General features: G+C 39.9%; 1 protein-coding gene across 12 annotated transcripts in view; it reads right to left on the bottom strand.

The window, feature by feature from the left end:
* The window catches only part of MCTP1 (multiple C2 and transmembrane domain containing 1), a 185,627-nt gene that overhangs the window by 150,376 nt on the left and 21,355 nt on the right, over positions 1-13,896 (bottom strand). The gene's annotated exons all lie outside the window — the stretch shown is intronic.

Here is a 13,896-nt window from a genome sequence, read left to right as displayed (position 1 = left end):
AATCTTAAAAATGAAGTTTAAAGGAAGCTACTAATCAGTTATTAGAGATCACATATATGTGGAATGAAAGACACTATTCCAAAGGCAATTATGCTATTAAAATTATATTAGATAAAGCACAAAGGGGAGGCATCTCCAGCTGACACCTAGACACTGAGGAATGAACCGCTGATTTTAAACAGGGCGGTTTATTTTGTTCTCAATACATGCAAAAGGGCTCTGAGCCAAAATATTGTAAATGCCACCGTGCAACTGGGAAAGCAAAACTTTGCCATTTTTTCCAACCTTTAAAAATTTCATATAGGTAAACAGTGGTTAACACATCAATTTCTATATATTGGGCCTGAATGCCCAATGGTTTTGTTAGGAAGAGATAATATTTGAAAATGAACAAACACAAGTATCTAATTTTTTATAATGAAATGGCGTTGGCCCAGGATTTTATGTTGTTACAACAACCAAACACAACAAAGGAAATCCCAGAAGAGGTGGAAAAAGCTGTTACTCCATTGGTGTGGGCCTCTGGAATTCCCGGGAAATCAAAAGCAGCAGAGTCAGTGAGAATACAGCTGAAACCAGACATCAGACTGGTATGGCAGAAACAATATCCTTTGCAATTAGAAGCTAGACAAGAATCAGAGGAATTAATTACTAAATGTGTGCAAAAAAGGATACTAAGAGAATGTGAGTCAAAATATAATACTCCCATCTTACTAGTAAAAAGCCACATACTAATGAACACAGACTAGTACAAGAGCTATTAATAATACAAGTGCAATACACCTACCTGGTAGTAGCAAATCCTTATACACTTCTAACCACAATTAAGGTATCTGATGAGTGTTTCACTGGTTTAGATCTTAAGGATGCTTTCTTCCACACACCCTTTGCAACTGTAAGTCAATCTCTGTTTGCTTTGAATGGGAAAGTCACTAGACAAGATGTAAAACCCAATCAACATGGACTGTCCCCCCACAAGAGTTCAAAAATAACCCCACTTTGTTTGGGAATTAACTGGCAAAATAATTGGAAATATGGAAAAAGGAAAACGAAAAAATCACATTGGCTACAGCATGTAGATGATATACTGATAGCCACAGAAGCCCAAACCAGATGTACTGAAATGACTGTAAGTTTACTAAACTTTTTGGGACAAACTGGTTACAGGTATCCAAGGAGAAGGCCCAAATTGCCAGACATATCTGGGATTCACCATTTCTAAGAGACTGCAAAGCCTCAGAATTTAAACAACAGAGACGATTTGCCAAACTCCAGAGCCAAGGTCTGTATGTGAATTAAGAATATTTTTAGGAATAGTTGATTGGTATCAGCCACGGATTCCTAGTTATGGACTTCTGGTAAGAGTTTTATATGAGGCCTCAAGAAACCCTAAAGAGATACTACAGTGGACTCCAGAATGTCAGATGACTTACAAAGTGCTCTAATGTCAGCCACTGCATTAGGATTACCTGACTTGGCCAAACCTTTTGAACTGTTTGTGCATAAATGCTTACACTTTGCATTAGGAGTGCTAGCTCAGAGACTGGGGGCATGAAAAACGGCTGTGGGATATTTTTCCAAGCAATTGAACAATGTAAGAGAGGGATAGCCCACCTGTCTTCCAGCTGGAGCAGCAGCTATACTTTTAATACAAGAAGTCTGGAAATTGACCTTGGGCCAGAAAATAACTATTTATTTTCCACACATGGTTTTCTCTGTCCTAGAACAAAAGGAGGGGTCACTGACTGTCCCCAAATCAAATGCATAAGTATCAAGTTCTCCTGCTGAGACAGGCTGATGTGAAACTGAAAACAACTACTGCCTTGAACACAGTTATGTTTCTCGAATCTGTACCAGAATGCCAAGAGGCCTTAAAACGTGACTGTCTCCTAACCATTGAGAAAGTTGACTTCAGCAGGGAAGACTTAAGGGACACTCCAAGAGAAGATCCAAACTGGGGACTATTCACAGATGGGAGCAGTTTTGTGTGCAAAGGAGAGCAGAAATCTAGGTATGCAGTAGTAACCCAAACGGAAGTAATTGAAGCTAACCCATTACCTGTTAACACCTCTGTACAAAAAGCTGAGCTCATCACTCTGCAGCAAGCCCTAGAATTGTCTGAAGGTAAGAACAACATATGGACTGATTCTAAATATATATTTGGAATAGTACACACCATGGAGCTATCTCAAAAGAAAGAGGGTTCCTTTCAGCACAAGGATCTCCTATCGAGTATGGAGATGTCATTAAACAATCACTGGAGAGTGTTCAGTTACCAATCAAAGTGGATATTATGCACTGTAAAGGTCATCAGTTTGGAAACACACCAACTAACGTTGGAAATTGACAAGTAGATAAAACTGCTACAAAGGTGGCACAGAAAAGCATCCTAGTAGTTACTCCATTAAAATGTGTGAACCTTTCAGATGTAACCCCAGAGTACCAGGCCCAGAACAAAAAGCTAGCTAAAACTTTAAAAGCCCATCTAAATTATGAAGGATGGTGGGTAACTCCAAATAGAAAATCACAGTACCTCAAGCAGTGATGAGACAAATAGCAGAAGATAAGTAAATAGAAACACAATGGGAAACAGAAGCTATTATAAATAGCTTGGATCATCAAGTACTTTGTGTAAAAATGACAAGAGTTTTCCAAAGCAAAATATTCAACAGCAAAAGGAGGGGCAAGGAAAACCTCCATTCTTTGTTGGACATGGCGGGGAACACAGTCACCAAAGATGAGGAAAAGGCTGAGGTACTTAACACCTTCTTTGCCTCAGTTTTCAACAGAAAGACAGTTTGTACTGAAGACAACTGGCTTCTGGAACTGGTAGACAGAGACAGGAAGCTGAATAGCCCCCCTGTAATCCAGGAGGAAACAGTTTGCGACCTGCTGAGCCACTTGGATCCTCACAAATCTATGGGACCAGATGAGATTCATCCTAGGGTGATGAGGGAGCTGGTGGAACAGCTTACCAAGCCACTCTCCATCATCTACCAACAGTCCTGGCTCACTGAGGAGGTCCCAGATGATTGGAAGTTGGTAAATGTCACGCCCATCCACAAAAAGGGCCAGAAGGAGGACCCAGGAAACTACAGGCCTGTCAGCCTGACCTCAGTGCCTGGCAGGGTTATGGAGCAGATCATCCTGAGTGCAATCACACAGCACCTACAGGATGGACAAGGGATCACACCTAGCCAGCACGGGTTTAGGGAGGGCAGGTCCTATCTGACCAACCTGATCTCCTTTTATGATCAGGTGACCCACCTGGTGGATGAGGGGAAGGTTGCTGATATGGTCTATCTGGACTTCAGCAAAGCCTTTGACACCGTCTTCCACAGCACACTCCTGGAAAAAGCTGGCAGCTCACGGCTTGGACAGGGGCACTCTGTGCTGGGTTAGGAGCTGGCTGGAGGGCCGGGCTCAGAGAGTGCTGGTGAACGGGGCTGCATCCAGTTGGCGGCCGGTCACTAGTGGTGTCCCCCAGGGATCAGTGCTGGGCCCAGTTCTGTTTAATATCTTTATTGATGGTCTGGATGAGAGGATTTGAGTCCATCATCAGCAAATTTACAGATGACACCAAGTTGGGGGGGAGTGTCGATCAGCTGGAAGGCAAGAGGGCTTTGCAGAGGGACCTGGACAGACTGGAGATATGGTCTGATTCCAATGGGATGAGGTTCAACAAGGCAAACTGCTGGGTCCTGCACTTTGGCCACAACAACCTCCTGCAGCGCGCTACAGGCTGGGCACAGAGTGGCTGGAGAGCAGCCAGGCAGAAAGAGACCTGGGAGTTCGGACTGACAGGAAGCTGAACATGAGCCAGCAGTGTGCCCAGGTGGCCAAGAAAGCCAATGGCATCCTGGCCTGGATCAGGAACAGTGTGGTCAGCAAGACCAGGGAAGTGATTCTTCCCCTGTCCTCAGTGCTGGTGAAGCTACACATGGAGTACTGTGTCCAGTTCTGGGCCCTTCAGTTCAGGAAGGATATTGAGGTGCTGGAGCAGGTCCAGAGAACAGCAACAAGGCTGGTGAAGGGACTCAAGCACAAGTCCTATGCGGAGAGGCTGAGGGAGCTGGGGTTGTTTAGCCTGGAGAAGAGGAGGCTCAGGGAGACCTCATCACATGGAGTGAAGAGCTGCTCAAACAGAAGTGGAAAGGACCATTTCAAGTTCTCCGGACTACTCATACAGTCATGAAAACAACAGATGGAGACTCTTGGATTCACTATATGCAAATCAATCCAGCCTCTGACCCAGAAGGACCACACTGGACAGTACAGCAAACAGCAAATCCACTGCAGAAAAAAAAAACTGCAATGGAAGCAGAGACTCTAAACGAGAGATGTTAAATGGCCTATTCTGTGTTTTCAGAGCAATGTTTCCAGTATTGCAGCATGGTTATTTGCACCTGGACTAGTTCACCATCCTAGCAAGATCTCACAATTAACAAGTAAGTATGGCTACAAGTGCCTGTGGGGTAAGTGGGAAAGACAGTAACATCCTCTTCCCTGAAGACCTCTCTAGCATGACACAAATAGAACAAATATTACTGGACCCTTGGAAGAAATATTCACACCTAAAACTAATGCGGGCTTTGACACTGACAACAAATAGCAGTAACTGTTGGATTTTTTCTCAATTTCCCACTCATTCAGATGAAAGCATTCAGACAATGGAGCTTCCAATACTAGGTGTATCTTCCAATGCTTTTCCTCCAACTGGAGTGATGCTCTTTTTGGACAGAAAAGCAGCCCAAACCCATAGATTGACAAATTTTGTCAGTAGAAATAGCAATCATTGGGGACTCTTGTTTCAAAGATTTCTAAAAGGACCAGAAGCAGCCCCTCAATGGAAAATGGAGTCATCTAATTGCAACCAAGGAATAATGGTAGGAGATTATCCCAAATGTTGTTCATATTCAGATGTAACAGGAACAAATATTTTGAATATACGTTGGTGACCTGTTCCAGATAACATGGGATACTACTGGCTTTGCAGAAATAAGGCTAGAAAAGGTCCACCCCCTGGATGGCAAGGAATATGCACCATTGGAACTGTAGTACCAAAACGAGATGACACTGATGAATTGGAATTCTCCAGAGGACATCTAGGATCTTGCATAGCAAGACACAAGTGAAATTTAAATCCCTTAATTGAGAGGTCCTTTGGATTCCACAAGTTTATGAGAGGACTTCTACCATGGTTAGGAGAATTGGAGAAAGCTATAGGGAATATATCCAGAGTAACTGAACAAACAGAAAACTGAACAAACAATGCAATTAGTGCTTTGCAACAAGAATTTATCAGCCTTTCAAAAGTAGTCAAACAAAACTGAATGGCTCTAGATCTGATTCTGGCTTCCAAAGGAGGTGTGGGCACAGTCATTAACACCAGTTGCTGTGTATACACGGATCAGACCTTAAGAATTCAGACTGATCTGGAAAAACTAGAATTTTTCATGACATATACAAAAATCAAGGGGAAGATGTGTTAATTGGTTAACATCATTGTGGGGATCCCAAATTTAAGTGCAATTGCAAGAAAACTGATTGGCATAATCATTATAGTTTAGATATTAATTTTTGGACTATGGATTTTATTCCAGATTTGCAAAATAGGATGTAACAGAACATGTAGATTCAATGAAAACTATTTCATCTAAAGCTGAAATAGGGTCTCAAAAGGATAGCTGGCCACTCTACATAATAGAATTTTTTTATAAACTTAAGTTTGTTCATACAGGGTTAAGTATCGAAAGTAGTTTTGTTGAGATACCAGATAATTTCAGTAAGTTTAAATTAGTCCTAAAAAAGAGTAAATTACATGTTTTAAAGCGTTAAATAGTCAATAAATGCTACTAGTTTTATTAATAGGTTTATGGTTTAATAGTGATTATTGCATTTTAATGTTTTAACTTTTGCTAGATACTCAACGGAACTAAAAAAAAGTGGAAGTAATCTTAAAAAAAAAATAAAATCACTTCCAAAGGGGGGGAATTGTTGGAAATGATGTAACTTTTCTAGTACTTGGTTTTAATATATAGTTTTAGCAGAGAATAATTTAATTAATCTTATAATTAGTTACCTTTTAATTAAACCTTTTAATTAGTTGTTTTAATTAGTCATAAACTGTGTTAGGCCTTAAGTCTCTTTTAGCCAGCATATAGCAAAAATTGTTATGCCTTGCTTTCTAACACTAAAAAGACAGTGTTAGAGGGTTCTATTACTCCCATTGATTTCAGAGGTGTCTGGCAACACTACCAGCATGTCTAAAAAATCCCAACTAAAGCTCCACCTATAGCATAAGGTAACCACACATTGAAATCCTTAAGACAAGTTTTAAAATATTCCACTAAAAAGAGAGAACACCAGCTACAGGAACCCCAATATCATGAAGTACCATTTTGAAAAACAGCCCACTGAGCTGCCACTTGAGGAAGAGATGTTTTTATACTTCATACATCAAGAAGAAAGAAATCACATCTTAGAAAAACACTGAGTTCCAAGTACATTATTTATGGCTAACTAACTGATTTTACTAAAGTTGTTTAGCTATTGTACAGTCACATGCATTTTTCTATCACTGCTGTTCACTCACAGTTTTAACTTTCAACATGGAAGAGAAAACCATAAGCAAGCTCATTCTGAAGAGAGAAGAGTGACTGTCCCATGAAAGTTCTGCATAGTTGAGATACTCATCACTGTGCAATTAAAATTCTAGTTTTAATTTTTTTTAAGAAAACCTAACTTTCCCCTGGGGAACAATTGGGTTTCAGCCTGTTGGGAAAAATTTCAAAAAGGAAAACAAAGAAACTATCTTCTTCTGATAAAACGGCTGGAGTTGAAAGGGACCTTTAGAGACCATCTAGTCCAAAACTCTGTTATGGGCAGGGACATCTTCCACTACATCAGGTTGCCAAAAGCCCTGTCCAACCTGGCCTTGAACACTAGCATTCAGCAAGGGTCAACCCACCACACAAAAAGAGAATCCCTTAATCAAAGGAAACACTGTTTCTTCTAGCCTAAAATCTCCGGATTGAAATTATGATCTTCCTTAAACCATTTAAAGCATGACCATTTGTTTTTCAAGACAGCCAACTTCTGCAAAACCAGAGGTTTCACCTCTACTGGGACAAGGACAGAAACCTCTGATTTGCCTTGCCTAAAAAACTGAGCTCACTGTTATTGTTATACACTATACCTTCCAGTTTAATAGAAAATAATCTTTTTGCTATATACTTGCAACTGACAAACATGTGAGGTGCCCTTGTCAATTTAACAGTGCAGTCAACAATCTCTCTCTCCAGCAAAACATGTAATTTTTTCTTCATTCCACAGGGACGATGATTTATTATTTCAGACTGAAATAAAAGCTGAAACTTAAAATGCAAAATAAAAATGCTAAGTAAAGGAAATATAAAAGCTGTGGAATAGTGGATAGAGTTAAAAGTTAAAGGAGAATAAGAATTACAGAGGAGACCCAGCTGCTGCTTCCCAGATGGAAAAGGGTCATGATGCCCTACGGAGGTTCCCTCAACACTGATAAGCACCTCTTAGGGGGGATACAACAGAGAGGGGAGTTACGTGAAGGTGCTGTGGCATCCCTCCACAAACATCCTGCAGGAAGGGGAACATGGTGACACTTTGTAGTTCAAAGACTGTGCCATATCTGCTGTGCTGGTTTAAAAGTTAACCAGCAGGGGAAAATGAACTCAAAAAGAGAGAGAGACCACAAGTCAGAATAACAATTTAATAAAATAATACAATAAGTACAACCACACAGGCAAGCAACAGGCACTAACCCACAAAGCCCAAATGTACAACCCAGCACCCCAGGGCACAAACAAAACGGTGCTACCTGGGCCCCCCTTTGAGTCCAAAGCAAAGGGAGAGGGGAAAAACCTGCTGGTGGGAGAGCTGCTGCAGTCCAGCTAAAAGTGGTGATTGTAGTCCAGCCAAGGGTGGTGATGAGCTGCAGTCTGGCCAAGAGCGATGAGCTGCAGTCTGGTTGAGGGCGATGAGCTGAGAGCGATGAGCTGCAGTCCTCCTCTGGATCCCACGAGTGGGGCTAAAGGTTCTGAAACTCCAGGTTTATATATTCTCCAGCTCAGGCAGCAATGTTTAGCCCCTCCCTCAGAGCGGGGAATTCCATAAAAGGATGTTCAGTCCTAACCTCAGAGTGGGGAATTCCATAAAAGGGTATGAGGGTGCTCAGTCAGGGAATTCCACAAAAGGGCATGAGGACAGGAGCATGGGGTGGGGGGGGCCCACCTCACAGGCCTCTACTGACAACAGTTTCTGGGAAATGGCATGGAGGGCTATAGAATACACAGTTTTGGGCTACCCCCATCCAATGATGAATCTGTCCCAGCTGTTCTAACTAGGACATCTGCCCACCAAGAAAGAGAGATGCCAAGGATGACTACCCAATTAAGCACTTATGACTAGAGTCACTCAAACGCCACTTAAACCTAAAGAAATAATATAAAAGTAAGTTGAAAATGTGGAAAAGTCTGCTGGGATTGGCTTATGGGCCAAAAAGAATGATCTCTAGTGTTATTACTAGAATTTTCAAACAAATTTTGATTATTCTTACCACTTTTGGAACTACTGAAAATGGAATCACAGCTACAGTTTCACAGTTTGAGAGAGAAAGAATCTAAATGATGCCTCTAAACTATGACAATTTACAAGAAAGAACAAGTACAAAGCCATGTAATGTGTGGTTTGGACAAGGTGTATTGGTTGACCAGCAGGCATACAGTGTGACCCCCATGCCAATAAGCCCTAACAGACTGGAATAATGGCAACACAATAGTAAACTCCACCATGCATCATAGAAGTATCTACTGCTACTCTTACTGGAATAGTAGGAAACTTTCTGGCCTCCTCAAGAATTTGTGCTCATTTATAATAGACTGCCCTCACTAAACCCCAGCTCTTCCTTCATTCTCAATCTCATGCCCCATAGCTTACACCAAAGCATCCACATCATGCCACTGCTGCGAGAATTGGGGCTCTTTTGAGGATGAAATGAAGTTCCTAACACTTTCTCATGTGTCTCTAACTGTATTTTGTGCATATCTATATGTTGAGACTAAGATCACTCTGGGATGGATCGTGCCTATGATTCACTTTCCTGTTTAGGACACAAAAATGAACAACTATATAGATATATGTGTATATATATGCTTTATATAATTTCAGAATAAATATATCAAGTCCTTTTCATAAATTTAAGCTTCTGTGCAGTCCAGATAGGGCCATAATACAGAGAAACAGAGCAGTTTCCTTTTCCAGGGTTAAAGCCAAATTCTGAGCACAGTCAATGCTTGAATCATTTTTAGTCACAGAATAACTGTCTCTGAATTTTTCGTCACAAAACCTCACAGAAAACAGCACAGAGTCTTAACAACTGAGCTGCTCTTGGCCAGAAGGTTCATTTCCCATGACTGCCATCTTCTGCATTATAACTTAGCTTAAATGACCATACTTGTTCACCAAATCCTGTATGATAAGAAACTAACAGTATCAATGACAAACAGCAGTCAGAAAAGGATTAATTGAAGTAGAAGAACTAACTCTCACGTTGGCAAAACTCTCACATCATTACATTGAAAGCTACCAAGGATATCACTGTATGAAGTCACCTAAAAATCAATACAGAAGGCAAGCACCATTCGAAGTCAAGATACAGTATTCTGATTAAAAAATATCTATTTTCATACTCCTGATAGGAAGATGAGTTAATACTTTCAAACTTATTTTCATAACAATGAAAAAATAACTACCCTGGTAAACACTTTTCCTTGTTTTATTTCCTAAACATTTTTCAAGGATATCAATGGAGAAGTCAGTCCAAAAAGACTGCAGAAGCTGGAACTAATGGATTCTTTTATTTTAAAAATGTCTTCCTGAACATAAGCAAAAGGGAAAGACACCTTGCAGTTAGAAATGCTGTTAATGAAAGTGTAGCCAGTATGAAGTTTAACTAGGTGACAGACTGAGATAATACAAGATCTTTACTTTGTACAGTTTGGTGGATCTGTAAATGACACATGAAATGACACACACACAGTTCAAAATACTACTTTAGGTAGGTAAGACCGGAATGATTCTGCCCTAAAAACTGATCTTGATTTCTCTTTATTGATGTGCTAATCCAAAAGCATTCTCTACCTGTACCCAACAAGAGTAGCAAGGCTGTCACTACAGCAGGAAAGTTTTACAAACAAATTTGAATAGCAAATTTACTCTTCCTCATATTGGATCATGAGTTTAGCTGAATGGGCACACAAGAGCTATGATGTCTTAAAAGAGAGGGAAAAAAACCTGGAAAAAGCATTTTTAGAGAGCTGGACTCCTCTAAGCATTAAGAGTTGGAAGGGATCTTAAAGATCACTTCATTCCAACCGCTCTGCCATGGGCAGGAACACCACATTGCTCAATGTGGTGCATCATTTTCTTATTGACAGTTTATGTTACACTGCATTATCAAGTTTCATTAGAATCCCCTCTTATTCTTCTAAATTGACCTGTAACCAAAATACAAAGAAATGCCCCAAAGTTCACCTCTGAAAAGCTATTTATAAGCGCTTACCAGAGAGTTTCTCTAGTTTCTATTTTTAATTGTAAAACTCAACCCATTAAATGGCCTTTTCTAGAAAACATGAGAAATGTATTAACAGCGTTTCTCACAAGAAATTAAATATTATTATTTTTTTTCTTTTCCATTTTTATAGGATTCTAATATATTTTACAAACTATTTTACACACTGTTTCATAACTGTTACAGCTGCGGAAATTCTGGTCCACTCACACTGATGGAGATTCTGCTATCTACTTCAATCAGATCAGAAATGAATTAAGTAATCATAAAATCTAGAGTGCACCTAAAATACACAGGAAGCCTGCTGTTTAATGTGTTGTGATTTCTGATACTACAATAAACCTATTTAGCCCACAGTCCATCTCCACGCAACCACTGTCTTTGCTGCATATGAACTTTCCTAGAGTACTGCAAACGGACAGTTTCAATTTTGAGTACCTAAAAGCAACTAATCACAAAATGCTTGAAAAATCTAGAAAGCTATTTTTGCATTTCATAACTATTTTTTCTGCTTTTGCGGGACACTGGGTTATTATATTAATTATTGGCTCAGAGCAACTCAAGTGTTGAGGGGACTGGGGATAGGAAGAAGGGATTGGATTTCACAAAGGTGAGGTAATGCCCTATTCCATACCCTAGCCTCTGCAAATATCACTGGGCAACCCTGGAGAAGCTGTCAGTCAAAAACAGCCTGGGAGCACTGCCCATATCACACCAGAAGTCCTGCCTGGGGGTGGAGGGTGTGGCCACAGGGAAGCCAAAGCAAATCAAAACAGCAACATGTGCTGTCCATGCTTGTACAAACCTTGCCAACTGGACACACAGAAGCTGGACTTGCACAGGACTCCAGTGGTACCTATAATTTTCTCTTTTTCTCTTTCTTTGTTTACTTCTTCTTTGTCTCCTAATCTCCTTTCTAATATTTTGGGTAGCTTGAGACCAGATGGATTGGATTTTGCTAAATTTGTATGGGTTAGCATGTGCTAAGTCAATGTTTTGTGGAATGCTTTATTTTGGTTGAATGTTACCCTTTAAAATTTTGCTAAGTACTCTTTTTTCCTAAAGTTTACCAGTAAAAGTACCCCATGAGAAAATGTGTGCAGCCTTTCTCCTCTGTGCTCTCTCTTAAGGTGCTAGAAGAACCAAAAGCTCTTCTAATACATCCAGAGGGCAGATATTGTTGGAGCCTTGTGTAATTTTTAAAGTAAAAACCCCTTCAGTGAGCTCGTAGCTTGGGTGCTGGGGTCTTACAGATATCCATTCAGTCATATCAATAAATATTTCTGCATAGGCTCCATAATTCCCATAAACAAATCTCAGTCTGAGGAATTAATATTTTTGGAGGGGTTTAATTAAAATTTTCACTAAATTAAATAGCCTTCAACTTTCATTGTAAAATGTCCAGGATTAGTTGTTAAGCTATATTCTCAAATTAGTTAATATTCCCACAATTTACTTAAGACAGTCCATCTTCCTAGGGGAATAAACCTAAAGGCTTAGGAAAGGGCATTTAGCCATATTCTTAGAAGGCTGCCATGCAATTTCCTCAAATGTTTTCTTTTTCTTGGGGTAGAAATATGAGGAGAGAAAACAAGAGCCACAGTGTGTTAACAGAAATGCAACAGTGCATCAAATGCTTACAGAAATACAAGGGTGAACAAGAGATCAATTATTAAGGTTCAAATAATGGCCTGATGTTTTTTCCAGCTTCCCAGGCAAAGGGGAGAAGCTGTTCCCTCTGAAGTTTTCAAGGGGACAGTAAAGTCCCTAACAGGTAACTGCTTCCTAAAGTGCATAATTCCTTGCAATGATAGAAAGCCAGATTAGAATAAAAATGCTGTATGTAGACCAAGTAGCAGCCTTTTGCTGGATGGAGTGAGGGACCTGGCAGTGAGAGCATGTCAAACTGAGAGCAGAAAGGACCAAATCAACAGAGCCCATCTTTAAGTGGACTTTGGCACCTTGTGCAAGGACCAACAAAACTGTGATAGTACATTGAGAGGAGTGCACAACACCTTATCTCACTACTCCTCTCTGCTCTTCCATCCATGCTTTCTACATCACAAAAGGATACTACATCCCATCACCATCATGACTAGTATGAGTCACAGCCACCAGGACTCTGGTGTGAGATCTGGCTACCTTTTGGGGAGTAGAAAAATATCACTGGCCTCCACAGCTGCCAAGCAGCAGGACGCTAGGCTGCAAGATAAAGAGAAATCACTGCACTGCTGCAGAGAGCAAAACAATGGCAGCAAGGCTAAGACAAAGTAGAAATGAAATGGAGAAGTATTTTCCCAGTCTAGTTTTCACACTGAGCTGTACCTGTTGATAATCAGAATTAAATCTGGAGCCACAATTCTCTTTATCCAAGGCTAACTGCTCTCTTAAGAAAAAAAAAAAAGACTGAAGACTGTTCATGAACCTTGGTCATCTTTACTCAAGTGCAGACATAAACCACTGCCTAGCTAACAAGTATGTACCTTTACATAAAACATCCTATAAAAATTTTTGCATTCTATGAATGCAGTCAAATTTATCTACATATATTTACATGAATTCCAGAGTAAATAGTACGCCAAGCTGCCATTTCTTTGAGTATCTTATCCTCTGTGATAAGGAAATTGAGCATTTAAAAATTAGTTCTTTCAGACATTCACATCCCCAGGAGCTCTTAACAATTAAGCGTATTTTTACCTCATATAAAACCCTTCTGAAACGCCTTTGTATAAGATAACATTCTTACCCATTCTGATTTAATGTAAATAGAAACCCTTTGATGTTGATCCAAAAACTAATGATATCTGATTTCTTTTGTATTACAGCATTCAAATTATATACTTCTTTAATACATTAAAATAAAAATGTAAAGAGCTAGTTTGATGAATGTTCACAATCAGTGACATGAATACTGGCCCAAAAGGACTTTTAAAAAGAATGTGGCATCTGTCTAGCTGTTACAGTATGAATAGCATTTCTCTGATTATTGCCTTGTGACTACCTGCCAAATTTGGAAGATGGTGTGAGCACTCAGTTATTGATTTATGCCAATAATTTTCTCATCTCACCTCTTCAGGAAAAAGAACAGGAGCATGTTCCTATCCTTCTCGACTGTGCGACAGACTTAGCAATATTTCACAATAACAAAATTTATTCATAATCCTGGTTACCTAAACCCTAAGAATGAAGTTTTTCAATCTAAAAAGCTACAGTTTATGCACTGTATTTTAAGGAAGGTTAAGGACAGAATTTCAGAATGGTATATCAGTGAAACCCACAGTTCAAACATA

This window comes from Corapipo altera, unplaced genomic scaffold, assembly GCF_003945725.1.
Source record: "Corapipo altera isolate COAL_440 unplaced genomic scaffold, ASM394572v1 61167, whole genome shotgun sequence".
In the NCBI taxonomy this organism is placed as follows: domain Eukaryota; kingdom Metazoa; phylum Chordata; class Aves; order Passeriformes; family Pipridae; genus Corapipo; species Corapipo altera.
The sequence above is the reverse complement of the archived record's forward strand: the minus strand, read 5'-3'. Positions and strand labels throughout refer to the sequence as shown.